The sequence below is a fragment of the Sturnira hondurensis genome, unplaced genomic scaffold (genome assembly GCF_014824575.4).
Source record: "Sturnira hondurensis isolate 20B ecotype Veracruz unplaced genomic scaffold, ASM1482457v3 Scaffold0016284, whole genome shotgun sequence".
Lineage (NCBI taxonomy): Eukaryota > Metazoa > Chordata > Mammalia > Chiroptera > Phyllostomidae > Sturnira > Sturnira hondurensis.
The window spans coordinates 4581360-4589943 of record NW_028088915.1 but is presented as its reverse complement, the minus strand read 5'-3'; the positions used below and the strand labels follow the sequence as shown (position 1 = coordinate 4589943).

At 56.8% G+C, this 8584-nt stretch overlaps 1 protein-coding gene across 3 annotated transcripts in view; it reads left to right on the top strand.

Moving 5' to 3' along the window:
• Positions 1–1316: 1316 nt before the first annotated feature.
• The window catches only part of GATA3 (GATA binding protein 3), a 28886-nt gene continuing 21618 nt past the window's right edge, over positions 1317–8584 (top strand). Inside the window, exon 1 of one of the 3 annotated variants that reach the window (XM_037065956.1) lies at positions 1317–1509. The gene's annotated coding sequence lies outside the window, so the exon portion shown is untranslated. Of the gene's footprint in view, positions 1510–2774; positions 2938–6776; positions 6941–8584 lie in introns of those variants that run through there. The other 2 variants (XM_037065959.1, XM_037065958.1) reach the window with 2 other exon arrangements.

The window sequence follows — 8584 nt, the reverse complement described above, 5'->3', positions numbered from 1 at the left end:
CCGGAACGGACCCGGGCATCCCTCTGTACCTGCTCTCCAGACACCTCGCTCCGCCGGCAGGTTTACCGCTGCATTCCTTGACGCTCCCCGACTGTCCCTCCTCGGGTTGCCGCCCCACCTCTGCCCACGGCTCTGACCTTGCCGACCAATGGCCTCGGTCTCCCTGCCACCGAACAGGCCCCACGGAACACTCTGCACCATTAAGTCCTTCCTACTGAACTGGTTTCAGCACAAGAAACTTCTTGACTTCCTGGCCTGGCAATGGACACTTCTTGTTTTATTTCTCCCCAAAGATGTATTTATTTTTAAAGTCAGTCTCCATACTCTTATTGTATAAATATTGTGAAGGCAAAACTCTACCTGTCAAAACAAATGGACCCTGACCTTTCTACCCAAATGTTTATGGAGTTTCATCTTACCCTCGCAGAAATTTATTCAGGACAGACTCCTCCGTGGGTTATTCTGATCGCCCACTAGCAAAAGTGGGTATGGTACAGGAGAGCGTGCTTTGAAGGGGAGGGCTGGAGTTTGCTGGGCTGGGTGGGTAGGTAGGTAGGACCATTTTCCTCAGACATTTTGTCTTCAGAGCAACCTCTGCTTTTCTGTCCCTTATTTCGCTCTCCTAAAAGTCTCTATGAGAAGAACTGGGACACTTATAGTGCCTCCTCCCCAAACCTCTACTTAGAATGTGCATGGGTACCTCAGCCTCTAACTGTTTCCATGCCCATCTTGAGGAGGGGCAAAGAGCAGCAAGAGGCCCAGAGCCCAGTCACCCAGCATCCTGCTTTTCCTAACTTTTACTGGCCAGCGGTGGCTGAGGATGGATGTAGCTGGAGAATGCCGGCATTTCCGAGGTGTTAGCAGAAACGGGAGGAACAGTCAGAAGGAGAAGAAAAGCCCTGTGGGGCACAGGCCCTGCTCATGGTGGCCACCAGTTGGATCTCTAGAGACTCCCACTGGGCTCCCATTTCTCCAAAAATGGGAGGAAAACTCCTCAAAAGCCTTTATATCTACGTAGGTACGACCAAGTCAACACTACGGCTGACATTTACAGTGCTAATTCCAACCCTGCCAAAGAAAGTGGGCTTTGTAGTCACCAGGGGCTGGTTACATTTGAGGCAATCTTTCCCCACCCCCCACCCCACCCCCGATTCTGCCAGCTTCGTCCATCCTTTATGTGCAGTTTTCATGTTTGCAAAAGGAGGGGGGATTCATTCCCCACTCAGTCTTCTGCCCTCCCTCCCTCCCTTTCCCCCTTAGCAACCCGGAAGAGCTCCGCTCTGTACTGTGAGCAGGAGAAGGCGGAGGGAGGGGGTTCCCGGGAAGGATGCACATCACCCAGGTTTTACTTCTTGCTGGAAGCCTGTGTGAGATGCTGTAAGCAGCTGGGGCAGTGAGAACCGCAGCAGCGACAACAGTGGCCAAGTCTGCCTGTCATTTCTGCCTTCAGATCTCCGGCAAGTCAGGAAAAAATAAAAAACAGCTGACGGGCAGGAGCGACTTACCCAGGTCAGTGAATAGCTCTCTCTTCTCTCTCTCTCTAACTCTTCACTCGCTTTCCCTGATCCACGTGGAGAGAATGAAAAGGAGGTCTTGACTCCAAAGGGACAGCTGTCTCTGGAAGAAAGTGAACTAGACCTCAGTCCTATTGTTCTTTCTGGTCACTGGAAATCTTGGGCTTTCTGCAATGACCTTGGGCGAGCGTGCTATGTGTATGTGTGTATGTCCTTGTTTGGAGAAAAGAGCTAGTAGAACAAGGCATATGAAGAAAAACTAAACAGAAAAATAGGAGATGGCAGAAGTGTTTGGGAAGGGCTGGACACAAACATTTTCCACTTCAGGAGGGCAGGGGATTGGGGAAAAGAACCCATTTGCAAAGGAGCAGTTCAGCCTTCTTTCAAAGGTGCCTGCAGGGTCCCAGTGTCAATTTCATGTTTATTTTCCTGTACTTACAAGTGTGTGTTTAGGCTCATTGTCTCCGCATATAATTAAAGAAGCAGCTGTATGCTGTGAGATAAAAGTTGAAGCCCAGATGTGTGGGCATCCGACATCCTCCGAGGGAGCTGGTGGCTTGGAGGTGCCTTTGCTTCCAGGAGCACCCTGAGGCAAGTAAGAAAACTGCTGCCTCAGAGAGAGGGTGTCTAGTGTTGTGGGGAGCAGGAGGGGCAGAGGACACAAGAATTCTACTTTCTCTTGGGACATTAGACTAACACACCTCCAAGAAGCCACTCCATCAGAGGGTCCTAACCAAGAGAGATTTTGTCAAAATGCAAGGGATTTGAGTGGATCTAAGCAGGAGAGTTGCTTTTATATACCTTTGCCTCCTCTCAGACACCACAGGGTGCTGAGAAAACTGACACAGGGTGATTCTGTTTATGGTTCGAGGTGGAAACGACTCCAACCAGCAGGATCCCCCCTCCGTTTGGTTTCCGTGTTTCCTAGTTCTTTTCTCCTCTGCTATCAGCCACATTCACCAGGGACCCCTGGTTTGTGGGTGGGAGATTACAAAATTTAAAGGGACAATCAAGTAGCATTTGCAGCACTTCTATCCCTTAAAAGCTGTGGAGGAAAAGGTGTGTGTGTGGGGGGGGGGAGGGTGGGTGACAGGCTTGGGGCAGAGTCCCAGTGAGGCTGGGAGAGTAGACCCAGATGTCTGATGCTTGCAGGGCCCAAATGGCTGTTTGTGGGAGGGAGTTCACCATTAAACCTTTTAAATGATTGTGTGATTCTGAGGAAAGGAATTGCTTTCTGCCCATTTGAATCCCGGGCAGGATATGACATCCAGGTCAGACTGACCAAGATCAAGGTGAGTTTGGGGTCCCATTATTGATTCCTGCATGGGACCGAGCAGGAAGTTCAGCTTCCAGCTTCCAGCCAGTTGCCCTGCAAAGCCCAAGGTTCCTGACTTGAGGAGCCAGCTGGATTCTGAGGATACCGGTGAGTGGCACTGGGCACACAAACCCACGCACCCACATCTGCGGGCCCACCTCCATTCTGCACAGGAGCTCTCTGCGAGCCCTGGGGATTCAGGGTTGGGCCAGTCTGTCCAGTAAAAGAAAAAGAAAATGCAGAGCCGGGGGGAAGCTGCATTTTCTTTTATTTGATAATTCCACCCTGTTTTGCAGACAATATACGAGGTGGGGGTAAGATGGGGTACAGCGAAGGGATGGGGGCTGCTGAGCACTCTGGTGGAGCTTCTTTGTTGGAATGCCCAGCAGCCCACGGCCACACAGAGAGTCTGGGGAAGGTCAAGCACTCAGATCCCCGCCGCTGAGAACCCATCTTCTGGAGGTTAAGGCAATTTGTGGCTGGGAACTGTGGGAGGTGGTGGAGTATTAAGGATCCTGATAAGGTGTGTGAGGGCAGAATCTGAAAGACCCAGTGTTCTCTAGCTTAGGTTATTCTAACATTTTTGGGCTGCATGAAGGAGGTACATCTTTATTCTCTGCCTCTGAGCCTTTTCACACATGAACGTGCATTTTTCATGGTGTCTTTGTGTGCAGACCAAATATTCCTGATCACCTGTTTTTCTCAATGGTTGGAGTGACCAGAGAGAGGTTTAGCAAATCCGGAGATTGGGCCAAGGCAGCCCCCAAGCTGGAATCGGAGTCCCCTTTGCTTCTGGCCGCTGGACAGAGCGGCTAGAGGTGGTGGCGGTCTGTGCAGCGGGCTGTTGGAAGGACGAGAAAGAAAAACTCAAAAGAGGAAGGCGCTTGAGCAAGTCTCCCTGGGTGTCCGTCGCTGCGGGTCTGCAGGCACACGTGTGTGGTTGCTGTTTTGTTTTATATAACAAATTGCTTGGGGTCCACGAGGTGGCAGGCAGCAGAGAGCCCAGCGCCAGCAGGGGCCCTGGCGGGAGCGGTGGCCGGCAGGGAGCATCTTTCAGGGAGGGAACGGCCAGCATTGCACGCAGGACGGAGTCTTTCCACCTGAGCCGGACGGATTCACATGTTACCCCGAGGCCTCCGGCGTGTCCAAAGGAAGATATGAATAATTCGTACTTTTAAAAGGCTGCCTTAATTGTGTCCTGATCTGCAGGAAATTACCCTTCCCCATCTTTCCTTGCACCGTCGGGAACTCCCCTCCTTTGCCCGCTGTCGATCGCCCAGCAACAGTGGTACCCCGGTTTTCTGGCTAATCTAGAGAAGTAAAACACACAATAGCCCCAAGATAAGGCCCTCCTTTTCCTGAAATGCCAAATGGAAGTGTCCAAAGGAGAATTGGTCCGAGGCGAGCGCTCTGTATTCCGGGCCGCAGCTGGGGTCGGGCAAGGGCCGGAGCCAGGGCGAGGGCAGGCCAGGGGCTCTGGACGCGGTGGCGGTGAGGTGGTGGTCACCTAGCCCGCAAGCCAGAAGGCCAGGGGGAGTGAGGCAGATACCCACCTGCATGTTCCACGGTCTGAAACGCTGGGGCCTGGAGTTCTCATGGGTAAATCCCTCATACTGACGACTTCCTTGGGAGTCCCGGCTGCTTCAGCCGCGTGGCCTGAGGACACCCTAAGAGGAAAGCCTGGGTCTAGAGTCCGGAGCCCCTTCCTAAGAGCCACCTGGGGGCCGAAACCGTGGTTTGTGGCCCCGGAGGCACCGCCAGACCCCGCTGCAGCACCTCTATCCTTTCCTTTTCTCTGTGGCTCTCACCTGCCCCCCCAGACCAGGAGGAAGAGATAGAAGGAGCGCCATCTTCCAGGGTGACTCGCACTCCTTTCCACTCACCCGCAAGGGGAAATCTTCCTCTCCTACCTAACCCCGGGGCTCCCCGCGCAGCCAGCCCCCGCCCCCCACCTGTGCATTGCCAAACTCAAAACAGAAATCCCCTGCTCTCTCCCTCCCTCCTCCCCCTTTCCGCTATACCCCTACCTGCCCCATTTTTATCTCGCTACAATCAGGGTTTTTCTCAACTCGGGAGGAGTGGGTAACGGCCGAGGGAGGGCAAGGATCCCTCGAAGCTGGAGGGCCGGGTCAGGCGGTGAGGGCGGAGTGAGGCGGAGGGTGGGTGGGTAATCTCGGAGCGCATCTCCTCTTTCTTTGACGCACCGCTTCTCTTGCTGCTCCTCCAGGCCTGGGCGGGTTTCCTTCCAAATTTTAAGCAGTGATAGATGAATAAGCAAAAAAAAAAAGTCAAACCACACGCACCCCCGAAGCGATGGTTCATTTCCCAGGGCAGGTGGACCCTAGGCCTGGCCGTGGGCGGGCGCGCGTGGACCTCTTGGCCTGACTTCCCACGGGTTTTCCCTTTGGCGTTTCCAGCTCCAGCATCTTCCCCTCACCAGTGAGTTTGGGGTCCCCTTTTCTCTGCGTTCCCCTAGGTCCCCTGCTCGCTGTTTCGTTTGAAGAGAGCAACCAGCACTGCCCCAATTGTCTTCTTCCTTCTCATTGCCTTTTGATTTCACTACCTAGTCTGCGTTTCAGTTCATGCGGGAAAGAGAAAAGGGCTGGGAGGGAACTGCAGATGTAATATGTGTTTAACCTGCGCCAGAGCGGGCTCCGCCGCCGTTTCGCCAGCCCGGCGGTGGCGCCTGGGGCCGTGTCCCCGGTGTAACCCTCCGGTCCGGCAGCCGGCGAGCTGTTTATACAGCTTTACCTGTGCTATTCTCGTATCCAGTAAAAATCCTCGCCCGGCCGCAGTAACCTAATACTAGGGCCGAGGCAGAGGAGGGGGCAATGGGGTTGGCTGAGTGGAGAGGGAGGTGTGTACGCGCGCCAGAAAGGGGTTCTCTGCTTTGTCCCTCCTCCCCGATGGGGAGGAAAATTGGGACGCGGTTCGCGTGATCGAGGTGGGGGACCTAGAGCTAATTAGGAGGAAGGAGGTCTACTTCCACGTCCCTGCCTTCTCCCTCCAACAGGCATCGGCGACCCGCGCGTGGCCGCCCACGCGTGCTGCCAGTAGGCGCGGTGGTTCCCTGGGCTCCCCGTGGGGCTGGCGAGGCCCAGCAAGGTTGTCGCGGGTCTAGGACCCAGACCTGGTCTCTCCGTGCTCTACCTCGCCCCATTAGAATTCCCACAGCTGAGACAAAACCGGCAAGTAAGCCGATCTTTCCTTCCAGGCCAGACTCTTCTTCCTGAGCTCCCGAGTCTCTCAGCCGCCGGCGGCAGGAATCGAATTAAACGCCTCTTGGCGGTTATTGTCTTTAGCTAATTGCCCCAACAATGACCACTATTACAGTGGAGCCACCCAATTAAATGTCCCGCGGGGCTGCGCGAGACTCCCTGCGACGAGCTAGCCGCTGGCCTGGGGCTTGCAGACTGCCGGGTGCGAAACCGGCCGGTGCGGAGCGCGGGCCTCTGCACCTCTGGCCTCTACTTCCTCCCCAGACTCACACCGACCGAGGCCCGTTCGCACCATTTTTATTGACCGATGCCAAAGAAGATTGATCGAGCTGAAAGGAGAAGTGATTTCTTCTCTCCCAGCACCGGCTCGCTAGGGCCTTTGGCCCGCGCTCCAATTTCTGGCTTTTGCTGTTGCTCTGCGCCCTCCCCGCCCCCTCCCCCGCCTAGTCCCGCAGGTTCCCGGCTTCATTTCTGTCTTTCACTGGGAGGCCGAGTCCGCCCAGGCCGGCGCCGCGGCTCTAGGGGGAGGGACGCGGCGGCGCGGCCGGCTCCGCTTCTTTCTCCCCCTGCAAATATTTGCTGCCTTGCTGGAAATCCGACTATTTCGCGCGCGCTCCGCTTGCAAAGTCCTTAAGTAAACACGCTCAAATGACCGCCCCGGGCGTCACAAGGCACGCTCACTCCCCCTGCTCCGGATTAGTAACTTTATGACTTCGACCCCGAGGCTCGGCTTTTCTGGTTACCCTCCGCCGGCAGCGCGCGGGCGCCGGGGGCCGAAGCTCCCCGGACCTCGGCCCCGCGGAGCTCGCCTGAAGCGCCTGCCGCTCGGCTCGGGTCGGGTCCGTGACGCTGGCTGCGTGGATCTGCGATCCTTGGGTCCCGAGACCCCAGGGGTGAGCCTGGGGGGACACGATCCTCCCCTCTGCGCCGCGGGCTTTGGTTCCTTCGCGAGACTGGGTTCCCCACTTCCATCCGGACAGAGTCTCTGCTCTCCAGGGAGGGCAGGTGGGTGGGACCCGTACAGGGGCAAGTGTTGGGGGGGGGGAGGGGGCGGCGGGTGATGTGTGGCTGCCAGCTTAGCTGTTCCAAGGAGAGAAAGTAAGGCTCCATTTCTTACCCTTTCCCCAAGAGGGCACACACACCTCGCTCAACTTGACGCCTAAAGCAGCCGCCTCGAGGCCTGGCGTTGCAGATCGGCCAAACTGGCTCCTGCCTCCCCACGCACGAATTCGGCTCCAGGGGGTGGGGGTCGGGGTGGGGGTGGGAGGGCAGTGGCTGCGCTGTTGTCTGCTCGGCTCCGGGATGCTTGCCCCCCGAGTCCCAGGCTTCCAGGCCATTCCCCTGTCCCTTACCCTGGTAAGGGAGGCCTCTAGCCCTACGGGAGCCAGGGGCGACAGCATCCTCCTTGGCCTCCTCATCGCTCTCTTCTCCTCCCCCGCCGTTCCTGGGAGGAGAGGGGAACTCGTACACCAGACCCGGTCGGGAGTGTCCGGGGAGGAGGCCGTCAGGTCTGCAGATGAGCGCTGAGCGTCTCCGCAGGAGGCCTAGATCAGCTTTACAGGCTACCGCAGCGGGGGAATCTGGACCACCTTTCCCCTCTTCCCTTCCCCCGGCCTCGAGCCCCCTCCCCTCCCCTCTCCCGCCCTCTCCCGGAGGAGGAAGCCGGGCCAGCATTTGCCGGCCAGGCGGGTCAAGCCGGCGCCTGGCCTAGCCTAGATCCCCGCAGCCCGGCTCTCTGCCTCAGGCCACGCGCCGCAGCCTCTCTCCGGCCGCCCTCCCTTCCCCCCTTCTTCCTCGTGGGTCCCAAGGCCGACCTCGGCCCTCCCTCCCCAGTACCCCTCCCCACTGCGTTTCCCTCCTCCCCTGCTCTGTGCTCCCGGCTCTGGGGCTGGCCCCGTGACGTCAAACACAGTGTGGCGTCGGCGAGACTGGCCGGCGCGGGCCATCAAAAGAGCAACGTCCTCTTTCCCAATTACCCACTGTCAGTCCGGGAACAGGGGCGGACCGGCTGGGAATTAAATGTTAAATACCCCCTACAGGCTGGCTCCATTACACCGGGCATCCAGCCGCAGCCCCCGCGCCTCTCTGCCAGCTCCACACCACCAGGAGGGGCCTTCAGGATCTTTTATTATTTGTTTTTCAAGGTGGTCGGGGCTGAGGGTTCTCCATCCCGGTGCAGCCGAGTTTGTGCTTGTGATTTAATTAAAACGAATAATCCCCCTCCCACCAGTTTGGTAGGTTATCAGAGAGGCGCCGCTAAACCGGAAGGCCTCCTTACAAATCTTTTCTCTTTGTCTTTTAAAATCGTTCTCAGCCTTGGAAGTTAACATTTTCGAGTCCTGGCACCGGCAGCACTTCTTTTCGCAGAGGCTCTCTTTATTCTTCCCTGGCTTCCAGGTCTGGGCTTGGAGGACTACAGAGCCACGCTGAGAATTTTCCGCGTGGCTTTGCACTGAGCTCCGGGGAGCATCTCCTCGCCCTGGACTGAGGCGCGAAGAAGCGCTTTTCGTTTTTTCTCTCTGCTTCCATTCTTAATC